The following is a 6,908-nucleotide window of genomic DNA, read 5'->3' as shown; positions in this document are numbered from 1 at the left end:
CTCTTCCGTTTATATATATATATATATATATATACATTAGTAATTATTGATTTCTAAATGTTTCTATTACACACATTTTCATTATAAAGTTTTGAATTATTATTTTTATAATAATATATATGTAACCGGGTTGTTTATTAGCTCCAAAATAGAAGTTACTGTAAATTCCCACCCATGTTGGGCCCATGAACAGACCTGCCCCATTTTCCACCTTCACAAGAGAAGTGGATGGAAGATAGGAGCAGCTTCTTCTGCAGAATGGTAAATATAAAACTCTGATAAAGTTGTTAAATCTGAACAAAAACAGCATTACCATGTCAGAAGTTAATATGGGCTGAGTTTTTATAACATATTAGTTTCAGTGCGTGAGCGGAGAAACCTTCATAAAATCAGCTTTTCTAGGAAAAGTAAACTACTCAGTAACAAGTCATGCACAATTTATAGCTTGTTAGGAATACTGGCAATGGTCTTAAACAAGTAACTGACCCAAAGACAACTCACATAGCAAGAATAATCACAAAATGTCACACTGCATAAGCACAGTTAGCCACTAGCTGCATATCGCACTACGACACTTTATGCAGAGCAGAGTACACACATCAAGTGAAAGCAGAGAGGCAAAAAATAAAAAACAGCAACAGAAATCGTTTAGCGAAAAGGTAATTATAAATTTTACAACAGAGTATTAGGACCATGAAAAGCTAAGAAGCATTTTTTTTATGCAGAGAGCAGCTTGAAACAGGATAGCAGAGCAGATGTGTAACAATAAAAGTGCACTGTTCTGATTTTTATTTATTTTTCAATCAGTTCAGTTCAGTTCAGTTTATTTCTATAGCGCCAAATCACAAAGTTGTCTCAGGGCACTTTACAGGAACATTCACATTAGCACATTAGCCAATAAGCAAAGTTCTCTATCTAAGGAATCCAGCAGACAAGTTGAATCTTGGCTTTGTTGCAGTCTCCCATCCTGAGCAAGCACAGTGGCAACAGTGGAAAGAAAAAACTTCTTTTTTAAAGGAAGAAACCTCCAGCAGAACGAGGCTCAGGACAAGAGGCCATCTGCTTGAGAAGGGGTACTCTGCAGACCAAAAGTGGGCGTTTCTGGCGAATAGGCGTTTGTGGGTGGCAAACACTGATTGGCTATGGGTAATCCTCAAAATCACGAGGATTATTGATGAGGTAAAGTGTGTTTGCGATGTTTAAAGTATGTTGTGTTTTCACTTATGCATATTATTGAAGTACATTTATTGTAGGTCACGATAGTTTCGACCGTTCTCTCATTGTTGTCAGGGATTTCTGGTCAGGGCGAACCCAGTAGTGTGGACAGGGACTCAACTCGGCAGAAGTACAAAATTTAGAAATTTAATTATAAAAATAAAATACAAAAATAACAGGCTGACGAGGCAGCACAACTTACAAAAACGGGATGAAGGCACGGGAAGCTCAGAGGGACGCAGGAAACTCAGAAGACTCAGAAGAACACAGGGACCCAACGAAGACGAAGCGACAAAGAACAAGACTGAACAGACGACTTATATACAGGGACAAGACGAGATGTGATTACAAACAGCTGTGACGAGACAAGGGTGGCACCAATTGAACTAAAGAGAAAACACTAGGGAACACAGACACAAACCGGGCCACCAAATGGTACCATCCTTACAGTTGTTGTCGTGCTTTAGAAGTTTAGCTCATGTGAAAACATGGTGGGGAATTCCCATGCAGGTAACACTGAGGTAAAGTGAGCCTCCACTCGGCTCCGGCAGCCCTCACTAGCTTTGTGCACGTTTACAACAACTGTGTGTTGTTTTTCAAAATAAAATCTGAAAATAAAAGTTCTTAATACTTGAAAAATAAATATTTAAAAGCTGTGTATAACTGAAAAATATGAAAAACAAATAAATAAAAGTTGTTATTAGCTGAAAAATAAATAAATAAAAGCCATTAATTATATCTATGTCTTTCTGCCATGTCAGGAACCACTCTCACTTCAGGTTGACTCTAGAAGACCCCAAGATGTTACTCAAAAACTTTGACCAACATCTGATGTTGACTTTCAAAATAAATCACCTCCAAAGTTTAACATAGTTCATAGTAATAGTCAAAAGTTGCTGACCTTGTTGCAACATGAGTTAACACAAACATGAGTGTAATTTGTTAATGATTCAATAATGAGTAATAACTTATTCAATAATAAGTCTGTAATTTGTCAGTAATAGTCAATAATTCATTCAAGAATAGATTATGGGTGTTTGGTATGGCTCAGTGGCTAAAATGTGTTGGATGTTAGAGAAATTACTTAATTTTCAATTACATGAATGTACAAATTCCTTCATTTATAGTTAAACTTTAGGAAATCAACTTTTTTTTCCTTGTGGAAAAAAAAAATCAAAATTAACTTTTGGTATTCATTTTGAATAGATTGGGGAAGGAAAACAGCCCAGGCCGAGTAGAACTGCTATTTTTGTAAAAATGTTGTGCTTGGTGCTCTAATCATATTTTTGTTACAACTTCAGGTGTTGTGAACTGGAGGAAATATTCTGAAGAATTTCAGGCTGAGCACAGAAAGCCTTATGTAATTTCTGTCTGCTTAAGCTGTGGAGAAGAATTTAAAGATTGTGGTGCAGGTTTCTGGGGCAGTGGCAAAAGAGGAGAGCTGAGGGCCTTCTACAGAGAAGCCATTACTCCTGGGTATTGCACCCACTTTTGTGCCATGAATGTAGGGTTAGTCTAGCTTCTGTACTGTGATGCCCACACATTACAATAAGTAACAACTAGCAACACCTTAACTGTACTATGTTTTGTGTTTCCAATAGATGCTACTGTGAAAGAAAAAATATACTCGAGTATTTTGTATTATTTTAGTCAAGTCTTATGCATATTATTTAGTTGTGATGTCCATTTATTTGAGACCACCCGCATGCCATTTCCTATTGAAACATCTGTTCTTCATTACACCATGGGACAGGAAGTCAGAGGGGCCTTGTTGGGTGTGTGAAACCATCAGAATATTAGTTCCCAGAAACTGCTCACACATAAATCACTGCGATACAGAGGCGCCTGACCCGATCAACAAGGAACTGTTTGTTTTAGCCCTTAAGGCATGGAGGCTGCACAGCTGCAGAAAGAAAAGCTTTGCAGAGAGTGGTGAAGGCTGCACAGAAATCTGTCGGAGTCAGCCTCCCCACCATCACAGACATCTGCACCTCCAGATGCAGGAAGAGGGCCACCTGCATCATGAAGGACCCCACTCACCCAGCACACACACTTTTTGCCCCACTCCCCTGAGGAAGGAGGTTAAGGAGCATTAAGTGTAGAACCACTAGACTGAGGAACAGCTTCTACCCTGAGGCTGTTAGACTCATGAATCTCTAACTAGAATAATCACTGTGAAAAACCATATCATGTTGCTGCTGATCTGTTTCATGTTGCTACTGATCTGTTTCATGTTGCTGCTGATCTGTTTCAATGTTGATGTGTTCATGCGTGCACATCTGCTCACAGACTCATGTTCATGTTTGTGCTGATGTTCAATGTTTTATGTTATGAGTGCTTAGTGTATATTTAGTTGATGTTTTTTTCTTAGTTCATATCTTAGATGTTATTACTGTTTTTCTCATACATTTTATTGTTGGATGTAACTGGGACCCCGTGTACATAATTTCGCTCCACCACATGTACCACATGAGGTGTGAATGACAATAAAGAAACTCTGACTCTGACTCTGACTTAAGGCAAAGGACCCACCATCTGGAACCTGGCAACTACCCTATGGGGCCAGGGATGTTTTATGACATGTGGAGGTGTATAAATGAAGCTGTACTACTCATGTTTTTTGAGAACACACAGAACTCACTGAGCTGCGTTTTTTGTTCATATGTTTTCCTTCTGCAGAAGAGAAATAAACTTTACTACGTGTTTTTTAAACAAAGTTCTCAGTCTGCTAAATTTTATTGAACAACAAAGTTTGATAAAACTCCACAATTCGGCATCATGAATATGATCCTTCGCTGGCCTGTCCTCTTCACTGGAAGCCAGGACGGTGGCTGATCACCGGGAATCATTGTATTCTTCCTCCGAACCTCCTTTAGGACATTGAGAGTGGGAGGGCGTTCTGGTTGTCCATTGGAGGGGGCCGGCTTCGACAAGATCCGAACTTGACTGAGAGACCCATATCAAAACAAAGGTAAAAACAATTTTATATAAAAGTAGGTTTTATTAGAAAACCGAGGTAGATTTGTGTATAAACAAATCGAGAAAATCAAGTAGGTTTTAATGATTTAAAACTGAGGTAGATTTATAAATAATAAATCTTGGTAAGTCTCATTTAGGAGACTGAGAATGAAGTCATAAAAATGGGGTCAGGAAATAGTAAATCAGATGATTATATTCCTTGTGGTCCAGAAGCTGACAGGATGCGCAGACTGCATGGAGATTTGAGTCTCGGTTTCGTCCCTCAGTGGCATTCCAAATTTGATTTTCCCAAAAATGGTTCTTTTGACCCAGCAGAAATTCAAAAATTAGAAGAACAGTTTTTAAGACAGAAACAAAAAATGTGTAATATGAAGAAAATACCACAGGATATTTTTGTAGCCATGCACAATCATGAACAAGCATTTAAATTATGGAAAAATCAATCAAAAACAATTACTCAAAAAACAGCGTCTAAAACATTTCAGATGGCTCAGAAAATTGAAAAATCAACCAAATTGGCTCTAAAAAATGAGACAATGACAAACTTAAAAACTGCATCAAAAGCTAAGTCAGGAAAAGAAGCCAGATCATTAAAAGACAAACTAAACATTTCTCTCTCCTCTCTTCCTTTTTCCTCACATGCACCGGAGGACTGCAGATCTCTGCCTCCCACAGTATCTCTCTACCCCTCCCTGACCGGCTTCATCGCTCCTCCACCCTACGCACCACCAGTTCCAAGAAAAGACAAAAAGAACAAGAAAAAACTGTCTGCCACCTCTGCATCGTATCCGACGCCTACCCCAGTATGGGCGCTCGATTCAGACGATGATTTCCAAGGCCATGGTCACACATCAGAGGAGGAGAACAAACCCACTGATGAACTCTCTCTGGGAGAAGGAACGTCGGCCCCAGCATCTGATTCGGAGGAAAAAAGTGATGAAACCTCACCAGTGTCCTCGCTGAAGACCCCAGCTGATAACAGAGGTTCTTGTTGCTAGAACCAGCACTACAGTCATCACAAGACAAATGGGAAAGATTAAGGCCCTTGAAGAAGAGAAACTGGATGACATTAAACAGTAGGACTGAAAGAAAAAAAACAACAAAAAGGAGGATCATCATTGTCTGACCTTACCCAAGCTGCAGATGGAGTGGACAACCCTGCAGCCCTGCACACAAACCCCATGTTGGAGGTCAGTGGACCAATTGGCCCTCAACTGGTGTATCGAGCCTTGTCCAAGGCAGCCCTGATCGAGATGGCGAGCCAGCACTTAGCTGACTTGGCACAAGGAGGAACTGCTGTAGCTGCTGCCATGATTAACATGATAGAAGTGGTTCGACCCACACTAGCTGAACTCAAAATGGTACTGGCTTCTGTATATGGGATTGGGTTCATCAGCACTATCGGGGCTCAACTATTCGATGTGAACAACGGACAACGTATCTTCCATGTCCACATTGACCATAAGGACAACCAAAGTTATTTCAAATACATGGAAAAGATCATAGAACGCATCACTGCAGTGTATCCTCAGACAATGAGCACACAGCCATCACAGATACTGTTCAAAAACCGGATGCAAGCCCACAGGATTACTCCAACAGATTACTTCCGGTTTTCAGAACACATTCTGGCATCACAGTGACCTGTGATGACTGGCGTGATGCACCTCAAGCCACACCATTTGAGACCATTTTCTGCCAATACTTGATGAGTGGACTCATACCATCCATCCGCAAAGCTGTTCAGGGCACATACATAGGATGGAAATCTGGCGTCTGCCTGAATGAACTGCTGAAACACGCCAGGCACGCTTGGGACCAACACACCACGGAGCAGATGACCACACAAAAAAGGAAACAAAGGCAGACTGAGGATGCTCAGCTTACGTTACTCTAAGCTGCTACACAGCTGACGTTGGATGCAGCCGCTCCCAGACTACCTCAAACACCAAGACCTCAGCCTGTTCAAGCAAACCAAGGCCAAGATTATCCTACTGGACCTCAACCCTATTTCCTGTGTGGAGGTTTGGATCACTGGATCAGAAACTGTCCTCATAAGAAAAATCAATTGTGTGGCAGGAGTCACCCGCCATATCAACACTACCCATACGGGCAAAGGCCTCAACAATACGTCCCAAACCATCAACAGTCACAAGATGGACAGAACTTTTTCCCGAGCCCACACTGATGAGGTGGGCGTGGTTTTGGGTACCCAGGTGGCCGAGGTCAGAGAGGCAGGCACTCCACCTGACTAATGCCGGGAGGTTGAGATCCAGGACACCAAACTGCAAGTACCAGCACACACACACACCTGTTTTTCAGTCAGACACAGGCGAGATAGTTCCTACATATTACAAATACACTCGGACAGCATATCTGAAGTTACCTATGCTCACAGTGTTGGTTGAAGACGTCCCTGTTAAATTTCTCGTAGACTCAGGAGCGACACAATCTTTGATCATGAAAAAATGTTTTCCTGATGCTCCTCTCTCAGGCAAAATTGTACATTCCACTGGAGCGTCTGGACAGACTGTTCCTGAAGTTGTCACGGCTCCTATGAAAACTATAGACAGGTTCGATCAATCATCACATGAACATCAATTTTTGCTGTCAGGCTCCTGCCCAGTAAATTTACTGGCTAGAGATTTGATTCTAAAATTTAGGCTGTGTTGATTTGCGTCTTCGCTCCGCCCGAGTTCGTTGTTATGGCTTGT

The sequence above is a fragment of the Nematolebias whitei genome, chromosome 13 (genome assembly GCF_014905685.2).
Source record: "Nematolebias whitei isolate Nwh7 chromosome 13, NemWhi1, whole genome shotgun sequence".
Classification (NCBI taxonomy): domain Eukaryota; kingdom Metazoa; phylum Chordata; class Actinopteri; order Cyprinodontiformes; family Rivulidae; genus Nematolebias; species Nematolebias whitei.
Note: the sequence above shows the minus strand (reverse complement) of the source record.